At 33.4% G+C, this 23,400-nt stretch overlaps 1 long non-coding RNA gene across 2 annotated transcripts in view; it reads left to right on the forward strand.

Moving 5' to 3' along the window:
- The window catches only part of LOC141425558 (uncharacterized), a 143,093-nt gene that overhangs the window by 29,886 nt on the left and 89,807 nt on the right, over positions 1 to 23,400 (forward strand). For both annotated transcript variants that reach the window (XR_012450533.1, XR_012450534.1), the window contains exon 3: positions 16,659 to 16,755. This is a non-coding gene — a long non-coding RNA (uncharacterized lncRNA). The remainder of the gene's footprint in view (positions 1 to 16,658; positions 16,756 to 23,400) is intronic.

A 23,400-nucleotide genomic window follows, 5' to 3' on the forward strand; every position in this document is an offset into this window, starting at 1 on the left:
AAGAATTAATAAAAGACCAAATACACTGAAGTTTAGCTAAGAAGCAGTTAGGGAGAAAAAATAGGAATTAAATCTACAGTCAGTCAGATTGAAATCCAAGGTCAGCTTGAAACTAAAGATGCCTTTTTCCTTTACTGTTTTTTATCTGCTCTATTTATCAGACTTTGAACCTGATTTCTACTTTGTTATTTTCTCTCCTGCTCCTACTTCAAGTATTTCTGACCTTGGCATATTAACCTAATTCTGGCCTTGTTGGTTTATTTTAGTACTTAAAGAAGCTGAGTTCATGGGACTTATGTTTACTGATAATCCAAATCTTCATTAGCAATTTTAATAAAAATGAAACTGCTTGATATAGAGTCAGAGGACTCAGCCTTGACATAATACTTCACTTAAAATATTCAATTATCTTTACTGAGTTTTGAAAACTAGCAATACTGAAGATAGAGACATTTGTTCATAGAAATAAGTAATGTTTTTATTTTAAAGGCTGAATCACCAAAGGTTTTTAAAAATAGTTATTGTGAAACAAGTGCCTGCCAGTTGAAAATATTTATAGTAAGGTCACAAACTCTAAAGGCTAATTTTCTCATTGATTGCTCAGAATTCAATATTGACTCTGAAATTTTACATTACTATCTAATGTGAAGAATTTTAGGGTCTCGACCTCATGCAGGGTATTACTTATTAATGTAATAGAGTGTGTAAATATTTTCTTCATTTATTTTATACATAATATTTGAGAGAATGCAAGAACAGACAACATAAATGATGAATGTGGGATAGTCTTTTATAACACTGCAATAATTATTGTAGACTGTTTTTGTTGTGTTGTCTTCAAATGGCAAACACATCACACAGTAAAAATAATTATGGAAATACAGGGTGCTACATTAAGGTACTTTCTAGATGTACAATAATAGAGATAAAGGGAGAGGTACACTGCATCTCAAATAATAGATATTCTAGTTACTTGATCATTTTATTGTAATGTCTAGTCTTTAATGAGTACATACAAAGGCACAAACTGTAAAGTGAAACCATTGAGTCCCTTTACCACATTTGCCTTGCCATATTTGTTCCTCTGCCTAGAGAAGCACCTTTATTTTGCTCCTTGTATCTCAGAGACCTTCTCTGAGTAAACTTTAATTCCCCTGGCCAACTCCCATCTTTCTGTTATTTTTTATCTCATTCTCCACAGCAAATCATCTCTGCTCTATGATGTTCTCTCTCCCAGCCCTCAATCTCTGTTTAATCATTGCTAGTACATGAAAAACATAATCAAACAAAAATCAATGCATATATTTCCAGGTAGAAAAGAGTCTACTGTACACTTTATTTTAGCAAATTCCAGCTTGTTTCTTACCAGCTCGCTTGCACTTTTACACATGATCAATGCCCAATAATGATATCCCAGCACCCTGGCTTATTTATGTTTGACACAGTGTGATTCCCCACTTTATTTTAGAATCAGGGACTTAAGTCCTCTCATGTATGTTAGGGATAATATCTTAAAGTCTTTGATCTATCTATTTGTGAGAAAGTCACTATAATGAACATTCATATTGTTCTTTATATGCTTGCACTCCAGATTGGTCCACTTCTAGTGCTCCTGGCAACAGCAATCCAATTTAGCTCCAGTTTCTACTTTGAAGGAAGGGGTATGGTTATGGTTACCTTTTTGTACCTGTATTCTCGGGAGGATCAATTTAACATGTAAATTGTGAATAATGTTTTTATGACCATGTGTACATTCTGTATTCGCTCTTCTGCCATATCTATCAATTATCAATCCAAAACCTTATTGTCTTTTATTTTGAGTTAAAGAACTGGAGTTTAATAAGCAGAGAGGAAAAGATATGAAAACCCCAATATGGGAAGGGTCTAGAATCCAATACTATATTGTCCTGATAACTGTATCCTCATATAATGTCTTGAAAGCAAATAAATTTTCCAATTTAATTTATCCTTTAAAAATTGGGTTTTTTTAATCTTCTTTTCTTTCCATAAAAGTTTTTGAATCATCTTCTAAGTTTCTAAAAACTGCCTGAAATTTGATTAGGCTTGTGTTGTTTTAAGAGAAGACTTTATGTAATGCCTTCAGTACAAACAAATGCCTTTAGTAATATAAATTAAGCAGTACCCAATTAGAGAGCACTAGGGATTACCTAATTAGATATGAGAAGCATACAGGAATTGTGTGGGATTTTAATTAACTGAAACAAGGAATAGAGCCAGTTTCTATCTAACGATAAGGTAGTGCACAAATCTGACTTGTTTATAATCAATCAAAGGAGACTTTATTTAGGAAATGTTAACCTTCAATGTAGTAGCAGGATTACAAGTTTATTTCAGCACTATCATTGAAAAGAGACTGTTTCTATTATGGAATTGCTATTAGGGTGATAAAACCACAAAATATTATTGGTAAATGTATTGGCAAATTCCTAAAACACTTTAAAATTAGAGTTTTGATGATACTACAAGCAAAATTTACATGACATAGAAATATCTTTAACATTTGACCTCTTTTTTTTCTAGTAGTGACAGTGGCTAGAACAAAGAGGAAGCGCCAACAGATGTCATTTTTTTTTTTTGTAAATATAGTCACTTTGTTTTTGCTTGTTTGTATGGTACAGGATCTCATTTTGTAGCCCAGGCAAGCATGGAAGTTTCTTTTCTTTTTTCCTTTTTTTTTGGCAGTACTGAGGTTTGAACTAGGACTTTGTGCTTGCTAGGCAGGTGCTGTACCACTTTGACTTTGGCACACCACCAGCTCTTTTTGCATTACAGATTGTTCATATAGGATCACAAGTTTAGCGTTTATACTTGGACTGAGTTGGACTGTGATCCTTCCAGTTATGCTTCTCACTCATGCCCAATTTTTTATTGATTAGGATGGAGTCTCACAAACTTTTTGCATGAGCTGGTCTCCAACCATGATCCTTCTGATCTTTGCCTCCTGAGTAATTGAGATTAGAAATGTGAGCCTCCATGCCCAGCTGGCTTACAACTTTCTTTGTAGTCCTGGTTGGACTCAAACTCATGACCCTTTTACTTCATCCTCTCTAGTGCTGGGATTATATATGTGCACCACCATCTCCAGCCACATTTTAAAAAATAATAGTATAATTATGAAAATGGCTGTGATATTTGTTTTGTATGCTCAAGAATCTTTTCGGTAATAATAATTGCATAGTTTCTTGACTATGTACCACTGTGATAATCAAATGAGATCAAATTGTTATATTTTCTGCTTTTATTAAAATGTCTAAGTACTTGTTTCAGTAATATTGGAATAATATTGTGACATATTCTAATAAAAGAATAAAATTGCAAAGTCAGAATTATGTTGTGCTAATGTAAGAGTAGTAGTACTTATAATTAGCTATAGGAAGTATTAAAAATACAATTAGATAAGAGTGATAAATTCTAGCATTCTATAATACAATAGGTTGATTATTCTTTATGGCACTCTGTGTAATGAAGAGTTGGAAGAGTCCAAATTCTCCAAACATAAAGAAATAAGGAGACAAAAATTCTACTTACCTTGATTTGACCATTACATATTTATTCATGTATTGAATGATCACCCTACCCACCATGATTATGTACAAATGTTCTGTCAGTTACATAAAAAGAAATATGCACAGAAAGACACATGTACAGTAATGTTAATGGCAACATTATTCATAATAGATTCAAATTGGAAATGTTGAATGTTTACCAAGAGTAAGAAATAAATACTATGTGCTATTTGCTCAATGGAATGTTACAGGGCATTAAAATGCATGTGCTATTGTCTCATGCAAAAGCAAACCTAAACCAGACACATTAGAATAATACCCATTGTAAGACAAATGATCCAAAGTGATATACTAACACTTTTAGTGCTTGAAGTTCTCAATTTGATCATTGAGGGAGGAGACTCAGAGTAAAAACTTTAAAGTTTATGTATCAGTAGTACTATACTGTAGCATAAAAATATAGAATGGTATGATATTTGCTTACATTTAAGACATCTGAATTTGCATTTAGTTGATATTAACTGAATTCTGCTATTGACAAATATTCTTTTTTTTATTAGGACTCTTATTCTATTCACCTCATTCCTCTTTCTTAAAGTAATATCCAATATTGGATTTTGATTGTTTTAATGAAATGCTGTAGTATCATCTTACAACCTTTGGTTGTCTACTAATGGAAATCACACAGATTTATAGGATTTTGAAAGATGTCTGGCTATTGAAACACAATGCCATAGATTGTTACCTAAAGGATATAATTTTCTCTTCTTTTATCAGGAATTACATTGACCAATGAACTTACATAGATGTGAATGCAACTTCTATCTGAGGGTACTGCTAGTTTTGATACAGTTGCAGTTTTAGAATCAAACATTAGATTTCTATTAGAGCATGAGATACTTATATAATACTTGTAGACCAATCCATTAAAAAAAGTCTTCCAGCTTTATGCCATATGATATATAATGATAATATTACAGAATATGGATAATCTTTGTGTTGATATTAGAGGCCTGTATTACTCTTCCTTGAAAGTTTAGGCAGAGTGTATACAACACTGGATCATTTGAACTCACTATCATGTAATGTAGAGTTATAATGCCCTTGGGAATTATGGAGCTGTAAAAGTTTCTTTTCTCCTATACTCAATGATCCCAGGTTATTTTCTGGCAAGTAGTAAATGTGAGTATTGCTGTTTTCATTTTGCAACACAACCATATTGATGTCTTAGTTCTTTCTCTTGTGGCTACTTGAGTTCTACTAAGGACTAAATCACAGAAGAAAACAGAAGAGAACTCTTAGTGAATTTGAAATACCTGTCACTTTGAATGTGACAGGTATTCACAATATAACACACATGAGCTTTTGTAACAAGAAGATGGTTTTAGATGTTGGGCAAACATCTTTTGCTATTGTTCACTGCCCTTTCTGTATTCATGTTCTAGAAGATTGAAATTATTAGGATTCTGTTAACCAAAAAATTGCTCACTATTTTGTTTCATCTGTGTATTCATTTGTTCAGAAGGTAAAAATGTGGTAAAGTGTATTGCAACACAGGAATTTAAATTTTTATTTTAAAACACTTATCTTTCATGTTCAATAGTCACTGTTTAGTGTCAGAGTCTGCTGATTTCAACCAAACACTAGCATTTAAAGGGATTTTCAAGTTGAGTCGTAAAAGACTCCATAGGATCAGAGACAATACAAGGTGAGTGGATGAAATGATAAAATCAAGTGTTTCAGAAGGAAAATATTAGTTTTACATTTTTTAACCCTGCATCCTGTCATAGAAAGGTTTTAGAAAGTTAAATGGCTTAAAATACTTTAATAATTCTCCCAAGATAACTGTACAAGAAACTTTAAATGTATAAAGCAAAATTAAACAAACAAGCATATTTTTTTCAATTGTAGGATTTTATAGTACATGATGAGAAGGAAGCAATAACTTTTTTGTATTGTTTTTAGAAATAATAGTTTCCTTAAGATACACACCTCACACTAAGATATATGAAGTTTGGGTATTTAAATTAACTTCTTCACAGATCCATTCTCAGTGAATTGAATTTAACAGGTGCCTAATATATATGTTTTTAAAAAATGAATAAATAAGTTGTCAGATAACAAAACAGTTACTTTTTTTGATAACCTGAATATATCTCTTAAAACAGGTTTCTGGTCACATGAAGATGAATCAAAGTCAACCTCTTAAGTTGTCCTTCAAAAATTCAAAAGTCTTTGCTCTATAAAGTCATGTGCCCTTGGGCAAGTTAGATGTCTGATTTCCCTCCTCTTTGTCCAGAAAACTGTACTATATGAGTACTTACCTAATTCTGAGTATAAATATTATTCATATAAAATACCTTGAAAGGCTTAGATATTAAGCTATTAGTAAATATAATTTATTATTCATGATTTTGCTACATAATTAAGTTAAATTCATTGAAATTAAGTAATCTTTGGGTTTTAAATTGGGATTTTATAGCCATGAACATTATAACATTTTCCATCTACATATTTTTTACAATTTTCTATTAGTAAAAATTATCATCAATACTAATAACCTGAAGTTTAAATTATAAAATTATAATTTGGAATGACTTTGAAAATTGGCAAGATTTGTTCAAGGCAACAAAACAATTGCTTTCTTTTTCAACAAGCTATTTTGCACTTTGAGGGATACCCCATAAATGCATATATGTTGTATCTCACACCACAACATATGCCTAAAGGGGAGATTGAGACAGACATACATGAAGTGCTCTGCTCACCAAGCTGTGTCTCTTGGTGCACAGTTGTGACTGCCTGCAAGAAAGGAAGCTGATTTATAAATATATAGGGTGCCAGGCTCTGTATCACTAGTCTTGTGCATTTAGCTATAAATTTATATCATGTTCACATTACTATTGATATTAATGGGGAACACTTAATGATGTTCATTTCTTGTATTTTCATGTAAATAATTTATCGGAATATAAATTGAATCTTATGTTTTCTAACAGTGCCAAATGATTTCCATTAAGCACATCATTTTAGAGACTACTCATTTGAAGTTTCCTTCATTAAAAAAGCCACTTAGTGGTGTCAGCTACACACAGCCATGTTCTAGCTATTGTGCTGTTTGTTAGAGATGCACAGATGAATAGAATGGAGTCCCTGTGACTCCTCTTTATACAATCTCACAGCTTAATAAGTTTGGGGAGAAAAACAAGATATAATCATAATATTAATTAGAAATTAGAAATAGAAGGAAATGTAGAATGAGAACATCCATCTAAACCTGGGATGAATAGTAATTCAGAAGCTTGTACATGAGGATAATTCATAATCTATCTGAATCTGTCCAAAATTCACAAGCATTAACCACTGTTAATAATTAACTAATAGTGATTATGAATAAAATGCAAATCTTGGTTCACCCACAGCGAAGATGAAGGGTAAGGACAGAATCCAAGGAAAGTCCAATTTTCAGGGACAAAGAAAGCAAAGTCTTAGAAGAGACAAATAGAAGAACTAAGTTGAGTAGAAAACCAAGAGAGAGTTGGATTGAAATTCCAAAGAAGTAGAAAACTTCAAGTGACAGTAACAGCCAAGAAATGCACAAAGTTAAGGAAGAAATAATAATAAATCAATAAATAAATACTGGTTTTGGTAACCAGGAGATTATTAGAAAGAATTGTATTTGGTTGGATGTTTTTGGTTCCTGCTTCAATATTTGGCATTGCAGTTTCCTGAAAGACATTTAATTATAAGGAGTGGCACAGACTCAGTCTTCAGTTCTTAATCAAAAGACAGGTTAAGATCTCTAGTCTTTGTCTTCCTTTATAACATTCTCTGTGACATATTCTAATATTAAACTTTTTTTCTTATTTATTTTGGCTGTACTGGGGTTTGAATTCAGATTCCTTTCCTTGCTATGCAAGCGCTCTACCACATAAGCCATGCTACCAGCCCACTAACATTAAGCTTAATTATATTATCCAAGAGTAGCCAGACTATTAATTCTTTGTGATTCTGATACCACGGTTTCTTCTGATCTCAGCTTTCTAATAATATTTTCCATAATTTAAATTACATAGTGATACTACTTGTAGGCATCCAAGTCAATTATAGATATTATTCATAGACTCACTATATTTTAGCATTTCAAGAGATCTAAGTAGTTGGATTGTCTAATCAAATCTAATTAATTTCAAGGTTGCCTTTTTTTTTAAATCAATCTAACAGGAGTACGAACATTTTTGGTCAGAAAAAACAAATTTAGCCAATGTTTCATTGGTGATTTATTTTTTATTTGCTTAGTGGAAGTGATGATGACAAAAGTTTCAGGGTAAAAGAAACATGAAGCTATTTCATGATGTTGCAAGTATAAAGTATAAAATGCTGAAACTGATCCACACTTAGGATATTTGGACATTTCCCCAGTGCACAGAAAATGGGCTTATTCTGTATTGAGAGTTATATGATGAGAAGGAAATAATTATTCAACTACACTTTTGTTCTCTTTATATAAAGCAGCTTAATTTTCAATGTTTGTAAATATGTTTTAATTTTTCCATTTTCATGAACATTAACAATAAACAGTAATGTTTTGGAAGACAAAAAAATCTTAAATTAATTATATGAAATAGCTATATTTTGATACTTCCATTCATGAGTATAATGTACTTTGATCAAATTAATTCCATCTAAACATTTTTTAAATGGTTTGTTTGGTCACCAGTTGTCTGAATGAAGCCAATGAGTGCTTTTTATTTTCAATGAGCTATCTAGAGCAATGAGTACAAAGTCTGTCCTATTTTATTTGGTTTTGCAAATACATCGTGATGATGAGATTATAGGGAAAGAAAATGATGAGTTGTTATCATCATATTAGTAAATTAATCCATTTAAATAAAAAATGCAGGATTTGACATTATTTGATTCCTTTGGCATCTCAGATATTCATTATTAACCAAAAAGAACATTTCTACACTAATTTTATAACCCACATAACTGCTTAATCATAATAAAAATTTTTCATGCTATATTTTCTAACAATTTACTAGGGTTTTGTTTAATTACTATAGTCTTACTAGGTCCTATGCTATTGGGTTTGCAGGCAAGCCAGTATTTTTATCCACTACCATATAAAAATAATAATTTGACACAGCTAATTCATTTGTTATTTCATATTATAAAATTATTATTAGGGAAAACACAGTGAGGTTATTTAAAACCTTTTATCATAAAATTACATTCATTTAATGAAACGCAAGTTAAAGGACAAATGTATTTGATGTTTAAATTCAACAAGTAAAACATCTAATGTGAAAGTACAAGTCTCAGGAGAGTAGATTATAATGCTAATAAAAGCACTACAAGTTAGTGAAAGAAGAAAATTCATCAAATGATTCGTTCATTTTGAAGCCATTTTACTCAAAATGAAAGAATATGCTAATTTATCAAGTAATTCATAATGTTGAATTATGAATTCATATTCAGGGTATATTGTTACTTAACAGAAGTATCACAACATTTTGTGTGTATGTATACATAGTTGGGATATCTTTGAAATGAAGACAAAATTTCTTCTTTAGGGAGTCCCAGAGTTTTCCATCGATTGTGTGTGGAGTGTGTGTATATGTGTGTGTGTTTGGAAACTTAATCTCTGTGTCTCACTCCTGCTCCACCTCAGTAATATTGGATTTGTCCATCAGACTTACGTCAGAGTCAATGTCATGTGAGTGACTATCATATGCCTTATATGAACAAAAGTTTCTTTAATGCAAATAGACTAGATCAGTTTAGTTTGTCTTGTGCTTCTGCCCTCTGGTACAGAAATAGAATATCACATATAGAAGCTGTTTCTTCAACCTGAATCACAGAATGTAATGTCAAGTGGAGTAGATCTTAAGTCAACCCACAAATCTATACCAAAACATAGAGAAGTAGAGAAGCTGTAGACATCATGCAACATGAGAAAGAATACGTGCTTGCTTATTAAACCACTTTCATTTAGTGGACTGTCACCTCAGTCAAAGCTAATACCAATTGATATGAAGATCAAGTGTTGTAGTAAATAAATGATCCAATTATTTTCCCCTTGAGAAAATATCCCCTCGAACAATTAGAAAAATAAGGTGTTTAATGAGTGAGGAAACATTGTCTTCAGTCAATATCGTTGTCATTTTTCAACATTTTCAATATCCATATGTATTCCTATGAATAATGTATAAGTATAGAGAATCCACAAAGGTTTTTCAATAAAGTTACTGCATCTGAAAGGATTTATTACATCCTGAAATGAAACCTACACAATAATTCAGTTTAAAGATAATCTTTTCAAGTCATTATTCTTGGAATTAATTTGGGAAAAAGTTACATTTGTTTATGATCAGATTCCATGGCAGTTATTAATTAAAGAGTTTATTGGAAAATCAGTTACTAAACTGTTGAAGCTTTTCTCAATTTTATTAAATGTCTAGTTGCACTATAATTTTTCATCCATGTATCTTCAGTGCTATGTAGGCAAGATGTATTTTTCATTTTCCCATCTCCTGTGCTTGTCGCAAAGGCTTATTCTGAGGAATATTTGTATAAAGGGTAGAAATGGGTATCATCACAACCCACAATCCTAGTTTTAAAGAAAGATCATGACATTGGGGAGTATGTTCATTTATGTTTTTATGGTTTTTTGATTTCTAATAGCAATGTTTCTAGGTCACTTGGTCATTTACAAAACATTAAGTGTGCTTTAGATCATCCGATATTCACTAATATGCAAGCTGAAAGCTGTATTTATTTCAGATTTACATATAAGTACTCACAGTTGTTCAATCTCACACTGTTAATAGGTGTTGAAATCAGTATTTATCAATTTATTAATCCATGGCTTGTATTTTGTTCTTAATCATGCTACTTAGAAAGTAAATATCAAGATGGAAAAGAAAGTCAGAAAAAGATGAAAATATTCTTATTCTGTGATTTTTAAATTACCAAATAAATTGAAAAATTTGTGATTTGGATATGTACTCACAAGCTAATTCTAGTTTTATAAACAGTGAGTCATTTTTCTATACAGATTATACCTCTAATGTGAAATAAAAATTCAGAAAGCTATTTTCTGGGAATTCTAGAAAATCTCAAAGTAAATGCCAATGATATTTGGGCAAGCTTTACAAATGTTAGAAAATTTAGGGATAAAATAAACTTAAGAGAAGAACAAGTATACTGAAGTGTTTCAGAACAGAGTATTGTCAGGAAGAGCAAAAACCTGTTAAATATAATCTTAAAAAAAAGAAGCATCATGCAATTTTGCTTTTTTTTTTCCACCCAGGGCTTCGTAAATGCTTGGCAAACCCTACCACTTGACCCACACCTCCAACTATTTTGTTTGTATATTGTTTTTGAGATAGGGTCCTGACAACTTTGCCCTACTGACCTCAAACTTGTTATCCTCCTGCTTCTACCTCCCCAACAGTGGCAATTAGAAGCATGTACAACAATACCTGGCTAATTTTGTTTATTTTTGAAGACATGCCAAAATATGTAAATACCATTAATATGCTAAGTAAAACAAAAGTCTTTATGATTTTTCTAAATTAAATTTTGAGAAAATGTTTCCGTTTTCTGTAAAGATATCCTTAGGTTTAAAGAAACACCCATCAGTTAAGTATTTATTGAGGACTTCCTTCTGTTCCTTACTTGTGTATAAATGAGATATGAAGTCTGTAATAGCCTTAAAGCACCCACCATGATTCCTGCTTCCTGGCATTCATGACCTCATGTAATTTTTTTCTGTTAAGCATGAATTGGACTTGGTGACTTGTTTCTCATAGAGAGAACAGGGCAAAAGCCATTGGATGCCATTTCTAAGACTAAATTGCCATGTTGGGCAACCTCCCTTGCTCAGTTTCTCTCAGAGTCTATTTTCTGGGGATAATCACCTGCTGTGTGATGGCCTGCCCTTTGGAAAGACCCACTTGGCAAGGAACTGATGTCTAACACCCTTGTGAAGATGTTCTTGAGTCCTTCCAACATTATTATGAGTGAGTTTAGACTGAAAGTTTCCCACAATGTAGTTTTGAGAAGTCCAGTGACCACTGTTGTAGTCAAACTCCTGAGCCATTAGAAAATATGAACTGAGCTAAAGGCACCTAGTTGAATCAAACTCAGATTCTTTTTGCTTTGTTTTGGTTTTTTTGAGACATGTTCTTTCTATATAACTTTGGCCATCTGAGAACTCTCAATCCTTCTGCCTAAGCTTTCCAAATGCTGGGATGTTAGGCACTCACCACCATGCCTACTCTCAAAGCCAGGTTCTTGATAAATATATACTGTGAGATAATATATGTTTGGTATTTAAGACACTAAGTTTGGGGTAATCTTTATGCAGTAATGGAAAACTAATACATAGGGCAGGATCCAGCTCCACGAGATTTTAATAATAAACTAGGATCTTATTATAATTAAACATTACCTAGAAATCCAAAAACTAATGTTGTAAAATGGGCAACAGAATGTAAAGGAGAAATAATATATGCTAATATTTTTTTAATTCTTTTTTTGTGGTACTGGGGCTTGAACTCATGGCCTTCACCTTGAGCCATGCCACCAGCCCTATTTTTGTGAAGGGTTTTTTGAGATAGGATCTCACAAACTGGCTTTGAACCAGTTTTTTTTTTTTTTTTTTTGCCCAAGCTGGCTTTGAACCATGAACCTCCTGATCTCTGCCTCCTGAATAGCTAGGATTACAGGTGTGAGCTACCAGCGCCCCGGCTTAAATTTTTTATTTACATGTTATTGTTGTACTGGGGGTACATTGTTCATAGTTGAATTCACCCCCTCCATCACTCTCTTTTATCTCCATACTCCTCCTATGTCTTGAATAGTTTCAACAGGTCTCACTTTTCCATTTCATATGTGAGTATATAATAGTTTCACCACATTCATCCTTGCACACCCTTTCCTTATATCCTTCCTCCTCCCACTGGAATCAGTCCCCCGACAGAAACTGTTCTACCTTCCAGTTTTCCATTTTTGAAAAGAAGACATTTTTGTTTGTTTTAGATAGCTATATGGGGAGTAACTAAAATCTCTGTTAGATTATTTATTTCCTCCTGAAGTTAGAGAAAGTTATTTTATATGTTACGGGAAGCTTTTATCTTCATGCACATTATCATGTCATTAAAGATAATAATTACTTTCTATTAACCACTATGATATGCAAAGCTAGTTTGGAAAATCATCATGTCCTCAGTGATTAAACAATATATGACCCTGAACAGAAGATAAAATTGAGTTCCATGGAATTTAATTGAAGTTTCAACTTTTAATTAACATCTACTTGGTTCTGTTCTGGATCTCTTCTTTCTTTTAAAATATGAACTGAATTTTCTTGAGGAAATAACAGTAGAAGTGGGTCAACTAACTTATCATCATTGCCTTTCTTTCTGGCTTCAATTAATAGTTCTCTAAATTTGGAGCAATATGAAGCATGCAAAGATCTACTCAATTGATGAAGAAGATAAAAAATAATTTAAAACTTTTGCTTCTCTCTCTCTCTCCCCCTAAAATGTCTCTTTCATAGTCTCAAATCCAAAAGAATATAGGCTGTAGCCATTCAGTCTTTTCACTATGTAAAGAGTAAGGATGAATACAACAAAAGAAGAGAAAGCTCTGAGAAGACAGAATAGGAGAAATCAGGTTCTGGTCCTCTCTTAGAGTCAGATGCCAACCCAGATCCAGGGCTTCTTAAACAAGGAAGTCAACAGATTCTCACTTTGTTCAAGATAGTTTCTTTGGTTATTTATTTAGTTGTTTTTCATTTACTCAGTTCATTCCATCAAGCATTCATCTACTCGAGATTTTCACAGCATGATTATTCTGTACAAGAAAGAACTACAATTGTCAGAGGAGTTAAAGAGACATAGTGCTAAGTACCTATACTCAACTAACTTAAGATCTAATAGAGAAACAAGACATGACTGCACATATATTGGAAGCTAATCAAAAGTATATTTTTTCTCTCATCCTTATTTCTAATGCTTTCAGTTTGTAATTCTTGCCTGCTGGTGAGCTCTATGGCAAACTAACCATCTCCCTCAATAAATTTCCCTGCCCCACCACTTCTCTTATTTTATGTTCTACTGCTCTGCCTCTGGCTCACTATGCTCCAGCTGGGGAGCTGTGAATGTTCCTATCACACCACAACTTCACAGTTTTTGCCCCTGATATTTCCCAAGTCTGGGATATGCTCTTCACAGAGCTAACTCACTTACATCCTTCACCTACCAGACTAGATGAGCATATTCTCCTGTATGCCACCTACCCCTTTTCCCTGACCTTTAGTCCATCTCACCTACCACTAGTTGACTATATTAAATAGTCCATATTCACTCTCCCTGATGGTTTTATTTTATGTCCATATCCTCTGCAGAAAATAAAGTCTGGGAAACCCAGGATTTGATGGAGTCTAGCACAAAGACATCTACTCTGTGAATGCAACAAAAGAAAGTGATAGAGAAGCAACAGACATGAACCAAAGAGTTGGAGAAAACTTTTTGTAAAAGCTTGAACTGAATGTTATAAATAGATGGCTCTCAGAGCACCAATCTAACTGGCAGAGTGTAATAAGAGTGCTTGTCTGTCACCATGCTCCATGTTTGGACCACCATTTTCCCTGTTCTCTTGTTCCCCAAGATATAAAATCCAAAGGAAAAACTTTCCAAGCCTTATTTTCTCATAAGACCCATCTGGAGAAGAGAGTGATCTCATTCCTTTTAGTTTAAAAGCTTTATCTCTTTTGGAAAAGCAAATTCATTTAAACCTAAGTTATTTATTTCCACTAGATTTTACTTTAATTTTTGGCTTTTTTATATAAAATAAAAACTATAGATTGGGAGTGAAGGGGCATGCCTATAATACCAGCTATGTGGGAAGCAGAGATAAGAGGACTGCAATCTGACCAGACCTGACAAAAAAGCATGCGGCTATATCTGAAAAGCAAACAAGGCTGGAGGTATGGCACCAGTGTACAGCATTTGCAAGCACAAAGCCCTGAGTTTCAAACCTCAGTATCACAAAAAAAGAATGTATATTCATGAGAGGAAGAAATTTAGGCAGGATAGTATGTTTAGTCATAAAATAAGAGTCATACTTCTTTGTCATAAACTAATTGGTATGTTAGTTTTTCATTTCAGTTATGATTTATTAGCAAAAATATACAAAGCATTACTAACTTTTTCTTACCACATGACATTTATGAATCACTAAAGGTTTATGTAATTGAAATACGTAATATAGGAAGGGTATATGTGGTCTATGTTTGAAAGTTTTATATGGACTTTAGAAGGGTAACTCCCATGACATTTATCTAGAAAATAAGGCTAAAGTTTAACATATATAATTTTGTAGCAAGAGACCAGTGACAGAAGAATTACATCATTTGTTTCAAACAGTTCTCAATCTTTATTGTGCATCAAAATCACCTTTGCTACCTATTAAGTTTAGATTTTGTATTTAGATTTTCCAATTAGCACTAGTGTGGTAGCATTCAGATACCTATCATTTTTTAATAAGAAACCATAGTGGTTCTGATAGAAGTCATCCACTGACCAGACTAAGAGAAGTTAACTTGAAAATGCAGGCAAACTTGAGCTCTCAGACAGCCCTGAAGAGCTACCTTTGACACACAAGTACTAATAATTGTGCTGACTGTCAAAACAGACAGAGAGATGCACCTTCAGCAAGGGACTCGGCCCACCCATGTACTGTGCACTGTATTTGCATACTAACTCATTTTACTGATAGTTTTCTAGCCTGCCAGGAAAGTGAAGCTTCCTCTTACAGGCTGTTCCAGGATACAACTGACATTACAGTCAAGTTCTTATGTCCTATTGTGTTTGCTATAATTTGTGAATGTGCGTCTGCTCTCTTATGCTGTGACTCTGGTGACTAACAACTGACCGCTAATCTTCATATGAAAACAGTGATGGGACCAATTCCAATTGTTCTGTTTTTCCTTTAAATTAATTCCCTCCCACAACTTTAACCTTTCTTCACAGTGCCTCTGTCTCCTTCCCTTGACTCATTTATTAGTCACAAAGATTCTTTTCAGCACCTTAAAACTATTGAAAACTGACACAATAATCTGCTTATGACTAATGTGAAACATAGTAGAACAATTCTAGTTCTCTGTAAGGGCAGCTTTCAGACTATTAATAATGATGGCATTTGAATAGGATTGTGTAGCTTACAGAACACTTCCACATGCATTTTTCTACTTATTAGCTCTGTGAGGTGGATGTAAAACATCCCAGTTTTATAGATGAAAACTGTAGGTGGAGAAATGGCTTCAATTCACACAACAAATGTTTCTCAAAATTCTCTGTTCTCATTACAACCTCTCTGCATTTCATTTTAATACAGGATGGCCAAGAGATCAGGCCAGTGGCCAAAATAACTAGATGATCCCAGAAATAAAAGCCTTGAGTTTCACCATCCCCATGAATTTTTCTACAATGCAGTCCAATAACTTTTTTCTCACCATAATCCTCCAGATGAAGTTTTTCTCAAGACTGGAGTAGATCTTGTGCTTCAAAGCCACAGTGAAATCATCTTCAATTCCCAACCTTGCTGAAGCTTTATGTGCTTGCTGGTTGCATCTTTGAATGCATTGGGTAATGGAAGAGAGATTTAAATTCATGTCTAATGTAAATTTTGCTTCACAGTGATTCACATCTTTTTCTTTTCTGACTTGGTTTTTAAGTTAGGGTCATTGAGATAGAATTTATATGCATTAAAATTCACCCATATTCACCTTTTTTGGTATGTTCTCCACTTACTTTTGATGAATGTATATAACCATCTTACTACCACAGCAATCCAGATATGGTGTATTTCTTTTACTCCTTAAAGACCTTCCATATCCCTTTGTTATTTATCCTCTGCTTCCATTCTTAGCCCCTGGAAATCACTGACCTGATTTTAGTCATTAGAGTTTTACCTACATGAAGAATGAAGCCTTTTGAGTCTGACTTATTTCACTTGTGTATAACTGTAGTCTGTTCTTATTTATTACTGATATTCCATTTATGTATGTATCATGTTTAATTCTTCTCAATTGATGAACAATTGTTATTTCTGTTTTAGGATATGGATGAAGATGCAAGAAACATTCATATATGAGTATTTGGATGGATATAATTTCTCTCAGAAATAACTGAAAGTGGAATCATACCTTCATCTTGTAAGTTTATGTTTAATTTTATAAAAACCTTCCAAATTGTTTTCCAAGATTATCTATACCTTTTGTGCACTCCCACCCTCAATGCATGAGCATTCCAGTTACTCTTCATCTTCACCAACACTTCCATTATATGGCTTTTAATTTTAGTTATGCCAGTAGGTATGTAGGTATATATAACTTTGTTTTTAATATTCATATTTCTAATTATTAGTGATATTGGGCGTGTTCTTACAGGTTCATATGACATCTGCATCTCATCTTTGGTGAAGTGACTTCATTTTGGATACAAGTGTTAGGCCTAATTTTTAAAAACGTTTGATGATGATTATAGTGATCAATTCGATTTGAGAATGATAAATACCGCTAAGGAACCATTACATGTCCTTATCTTGCCAAAATTATAATGCATTTACTTGTCTATTTTTATTCAAAACAAACCAAAATTATTTGAACAAATATATGCTAACACAAATTATGTGAAAGTATCCTCATGGTTCTTTGGATTCTATATATAGACAATTGAGTGTCTTTAGTCATGATAGGATTAAGTGGTTTGCATATTCTTGTTTGAACTGAAAATTAATAGAGTTAAATGACATTGCTTTGTACACTCATTCCTCTGACTACTTGCTTTCTACATTTTATTGCTTTTTAGCTCTATTTAGCTCCATTTATGTTGTGTTTTGTATATAAGTTAAAAAATGAAACAAAGTGGTGTAAGTACATGTAAGTGACAGAGCCCATTATTACATGCCAAAAGTGAGGAAGATAAAAACAGATTACAAACTTACAACAAAGCTTCAGTGAGTATGAATGCTTTGGGGGATGGGAGTCTTTTATGAGAGTAAAATATCAAAAGTCAATGTAATATTCCCATAATTAAGGTATCAAAATGACTTCATTGTGATGTACAATAAAGATAAAGGTCAAATCAACAAAAACTGAATCAAAAGTCCCACTTTTCTGCTAAGTAGATTAAAAAATACTGAGAACTATTTTAGCCTTGATCTTTTAAACTCACCGTGTTTGTCACATTCCATTTCTGTGACAAAATACCTGAGAAAATTCATTCCAAAGGCAGAAAGATTTCTTTTGTCTCATGGTTTCAGTCCATGGTCATTTGGTTGCACTGATTGTTAGCTTCTCTGAGGCACACCATCATGGTGGGTAGTGTGTGGTGGAGCAAAGATGCTCACCTTGTAGCTAGGAGGTAGAGAGAGAGAGAGAGGCAGAGACAGAGACAAAGAGACAGAGAGAGAGAGAGAAGAGACGCCAAGGATATAACCTTTCAGGGCACCTAATGACCTACTTCCTCCAACAACCCCATCTCCTAGGGTTTCTACCATTTAGGAACCAAGGCTTCAGAACATGTGTCTTTGGGGAATATCCCACAACAAACCGTAACACTTATTAACAATTGAAACTCAAAAGCACATTTAATGACCTATTTTGCAACTCAAGAATTTCAGTCTTACGTTTATCTTATAAATCAGTGAAAAAAAGATTAAAAATCACCATAACTTTCTTAGATGATTTCCTTCCTATAATTTGCTATATTGACTTTATAAAGATTATTTTAAATTATTTTTACTGGCAGAGATAAAAATTTATTGCAGTTCACTTGTTATCACACATTTATACCTTAGAATTCTAGTTACTTTATATAGTTGATGACTTTCAGACAATCAAATTGAGCCCTATCCATAGGCACTACAGCTATGGAAATAGTCCAGATTAATGAACAACAATCTACTACTGCTACCTATGGCAAGTATCAAATGAGAACATGTTTATAGATGTCTTCAGCGTTGGGAAATTGCCAGTTTACCAGACAGAGTGGCATTAATGAAAAGGGGGTTGTACAGCCACTGTCAGTCAGTGATGCTACATTTCAACATCATACCCCACATGGTTACCAAATTTCAGCATATCCCATTTCCTTTCAAAATGATTGCTAGGCATTTTCCTAAATGGGTTGAAAGGGAATTCCAATCTGAAATTCTGTAATAAAAATTAGATCTTTAAATACACTTATTGGATGTTGGAGCTTTAATAATAGCTTAACTCAAGTTTAAGAGCAAAATGAGAATCTGTCCTTTCAGCTAGAATTTTTGAATTCTGGTTTGTTTAGATGCATTTAACTTTTACTTAAAAAGTGAATTTAAAAACTGTTTGATTTTTCTAATGTCTGTCTGCATAAAACCTACCCATATTTTTAGTGGAGAGAAATAAACTGAGTTTTGATGTTTTTACCATCTGAATTACTTTTCAAATTGAAAAAATTTAAATGAAGAGCAAAAAAAATAAAACCAAAACAAAACAACAATAAACTTACTATTAAATATGCAGCATAGTGATTTAGATAAAGGTTTAACTTGCTTACAGAATCCTGCAAGTGGTGATTTCTTGACTATTTTTCCTTAGATACTTCATAATCTGGGACCATATTCAAACCTAACTATTCTACCAAACTTCAACACCATTGACACAAACGTTTTAGTGATTTAAAATAAAAAGAAATGAAATCAGGTTTAAAAAAAGGTTCATTTTAATAGCAAGAAAAAATGGTTTCTCCCTTGGATTAAAATATTGTAGCCAAAACCCAGAGATGAGTAAATTGGGGCGGACTCCATTAGCCATGGTTTGTTTTCTGTAGTTTTAGTTACCTTCAGTCAATTACAATCCAAAAACATTAAGCAGAAAATTCAAGAAACAAACAATTAATAATGTGCTTTAAAATTCATATTATTCTGAGTAGTGTGATAAAAATACTTTTCTGCCTACTCTGTTCCTAGAATGTGAGTCATCCCTTCATCTAGTATCTCCAGCCTGTATATGCTACCCACCTGTTAGTCAGTTACAGGCCATCTCAGTTATCAGATTAAATACCATCGTACAGCAGTATCACCATTTTTGTGTTCACATAACCCTTATTATACTTAATGCTTCCAAAGCACAACAGCAGTGACACAAGTGGGGCATAAAACATGGAAGGATGAAGTAACTATATAACTATGTGACAACACTGCAGAACAAATAGGATAAAAACAAAACATATGTAGAATTCAATACTATCTGTGGTTTCAAACATGCACTAGAGGTCCTAGAACATATTTCCAATAGATAAGGAAGGGCTCTAATGTACAGGAGAAAAGTCAGCAACACTACAGGACTGGAGTCAATAGTGACAAATGAATGACTTTCACCACTGGTACTTAGATATAGGTCTATAAGATTCTGAATAAAAATTTCCTTTCATCTTACCAATGTCTTGAAACCTCCTCCTTCTCCTCTTCCTCCTTCTCTTCCTCCACTCCTCCTCTTGCAAGATCTTATTCTTATCTGTATCTATGTCCTTTGGCTGCCCTATAACTTTTCCAAAGTCCATAGGACAAAGTATCACTTAGGACTTTCCTGCACTAAATGTGTCCCATTTCAAAATTATTCCCCCATCTCTCTAGTTCTCCTTAAAATCAAAATGCCAGTTTTTTTTTTTAAGTAATCCATCACCTCGTCTGTGGCATACTATATCTGGTCCATGCATGCACATTTTCATGCAGTATTTTTGAATTTAGTCATTACATTTGATGTGTATTAATGAAGTGGTAATGTTTTGTTTTGTCCTCTTAAGGATGTTACTGCACCAGTTGTGTTTCTTTCAATGGTGTTTTGGAATAGAGGAAAGATGGCACTTTTATGGGCTTGTACATTTACAAACATGGTTCCCTAAGTACAAGCTGTATGACATGAGTGCTATATGTGTTATTCTACATGAGGCATCATCAAATATTCTATTTTATGATAATAGCTGTAGGTGTGTGACAGGAAAAGTATTGCATGAACTTGAAACTCATAATTTATAGGCATTATATGCCTATAAATTCTAGTTTCTTAGAAGTAAACTAGTTTTTGAAAGTTGTTTTAAATTGGAATCAAAGAAATATCCAAACTTAATAATACTACAGATGGGACAGGAAAATCATGAGTCCCATGAGGACACAGGAGGTACCTTATTCATCTGTGGACATACAAGGCTTCACAATGAGCAGAAATGTACTGCGTTTTCAGAAATTCTGAATATTTTGCCTCATTTAAGGTGAATTATATGATTTCAAAAATTTATAGCAAGGAATGACATGTTAGATCTGTAAAAATCCTTCATTGGGTATAGGTGTATTTTAAAAGTATTTTAAATGAGTTTATTAAGTAATGAAAGAGGTTTCTGAGGTATAAGTGCTTGGAGGGACATTGCCAATTTCTGCCAATATCAGTTTTACACATTCATCATTTCATTTGCCCATTCACTCATCGTTCTGCACATCTGAAGAGACCAAAGTCATGTTATTCTTCCCTTTAGAATGCCTGCTTAGCCCTGTTAAAATACCCAGTGGTTAGAGTAAAACTGAAGTTTCCAGATGGTCAACCTTAATCATCTTTTCAACTGGTATGAAATACAGATTGAAGTGTAGGTTTAATTGTTAGGTTGTTTGTGAGGACTGTGATTTTCGCTTCTTTCTTTTCCTGGCATCTGTCCTTCCTCATTCTGCATATTGCATTAAGAGCCAAGGTGTTGACCATTAAGCAAATAATACTATGGGTCAATGTATTTTTCTATGCCATTGGAAAACCTGGTAAGGAACTATAGGAGAACTAGTTCCAGAAATTCTCCATGGGCTTCCACAGGTTTTAAAAATATAGAGATGGAATTCTCACAGCTAGGAGTAGAAAAAGGTTTTGTATGACTCCTATGTAGTGAGAAATTATTGTAAAAAATAAAATCATGCCTGTAATCTCAGCTATTTAAGGGGGGGTATAGGTCAAGAGGATCATGTCCAAGGACAACCTGGGAAAAAAGTTAGGAGGACCCCATCTCAATCAGTAAGACAGGTAGAGTGGTACAAACCCAGGTATGTGGGAGGCTGAGAGTAGTAGGATCACAATCTGAGGTTGGTCCCAGGCAAAAACCCAAGATTCTACCTGAAAAGTAACTAAAGCATAAAGCTTAGCCATATGAGTACCTGAATTCAAATACCAGTACTGTCAAAAAAAAAGAGTAGCTCTGGACTGGAAATTAAACACCTTTTGTGTGTGTGTGTGTGTGTGTGTGTGTGTGTGTTATTGCTGTAGGTTTTCTTATTTAATTGTTGTGATGAATGGGGATGCATTGTGACATTTACAAAAGTTCCCTCCCCCATTCCTGGAAGAGTTTCAACATGTACCATTTTTTCCATTTACATACATGTATACACAGTGTACTATATTCACCCTCCCACACCTTTTCCTCACTTCTTACCCCTCTCACTGGTACCAACTCCCTAGGCAGGAGTTCAGCCCTCCTGTTCTCTGATTTTGTAAATGGAAAAAATATGACATTTTTGTTTATTTAAGATAATTATATAGGGAGTTTCCTTATGACAATTCCATATATGTGTGTGTGTGTGTGTGTGTGTGTGTGTTATAACATAAAATGATTCATCTCTATTTTTTCTTCTTTTTACCTTAGTCCCCCTCTTGTGGTAGCTTCTACAGGTTTAAAAATTATATATTAATTCTTTTATAGAGAGTACATAAACCATATTCACCTTTTTAACTTCCTTCTTTTATACTCCCCCTCTTGTGTATGACCTGTTTTTCATAATATTGCTGTATTTGTTTTAGGTCTATATAACACAGATGAGAGAAAAATGCAGATTTTGGCCTTCTGAGTCTGGCTAACTTCACTTAAGATGATGTTCTCTAGTTCTAACCATTTACCTGCAAATGACAAATTTTCATTCTTCATTGTGGTTGAATAAAATTCCATTGTATATAGATGTCACATTTTCTTAATCCATTCATCAGTAGTTGGACATCTTGGCTGTTGCCATAGCTTAGTTACTATGAGTAATGCTGCAATAAACATGAAAATGCAGGTGCCTTTATTGTCACCTGACCTTGACTTACATTTTTTTGGCTTGTATGAATAGAATTGCTGGATTATATGACTGTTCTATTTTTAGTTTTTTGAGGAGTCTCCATATTGTTTTCTATTATGGTTATACAAATTTATATTCCCACCAGCAGGATTGAGGGTTCCTTTTTCCCCACATCTTCCCCAACATTTGTTGTTGTTTGTGTTCTTGATGATAGCCATTCTAGCAGGACTGAGGCGGAATTTTAATGTAGTTTTGATTTGCAGGAAATCATGTATCTTGTTTTCATCACTGTCTGGCTCCCATTCTTTCATCCTTTCTCTGCACCTCAGTTTCTTTTATGGTAAAATAGCAGCTTCATTCACATGATTTCCAAGGCTAACTCTTACCTTGAAGTTTCCTTGGTTCTATCATAGTTACTGGTTAGATTATGGATGAGATAAAGAGAGAATATAAAATAAACTAGATTTTTTTGTCATTATGCACATTCCCGAGTGGCTTTTAGAGAACAAATCCTCTGTATGCTATCACAATTGATTCACTAGTTACTCTTTTGTTATACTCTCCCAATTCTTTCAAAACTTATTTATCATTATAAGTAAAGATAACCAGAGTGGTGACTCCATGGGTTCTCAATGAATCATCTAGCATTTTACATGCAATTAAATAGCATCCCTAAAACAGAGAAGATATTAACCATAAAGAACACAGTTGTGCAAAAAAAGCATGCATG

The sequence above is a fragment of the Castor canadensis genome, chromosome 8 (assembly GCF_047511655.1).
Source record: "Castor canadensis chromosome 8, mCasCan1.hap1v2, whole genome shotgun sequence".
In the NCBI taxonomy this organism is placed as follows: Eukaryota; Metazoa; Chordata; class Mammalia; order Rodentia; family Castoridae; genus Castor; species Castor canadensis.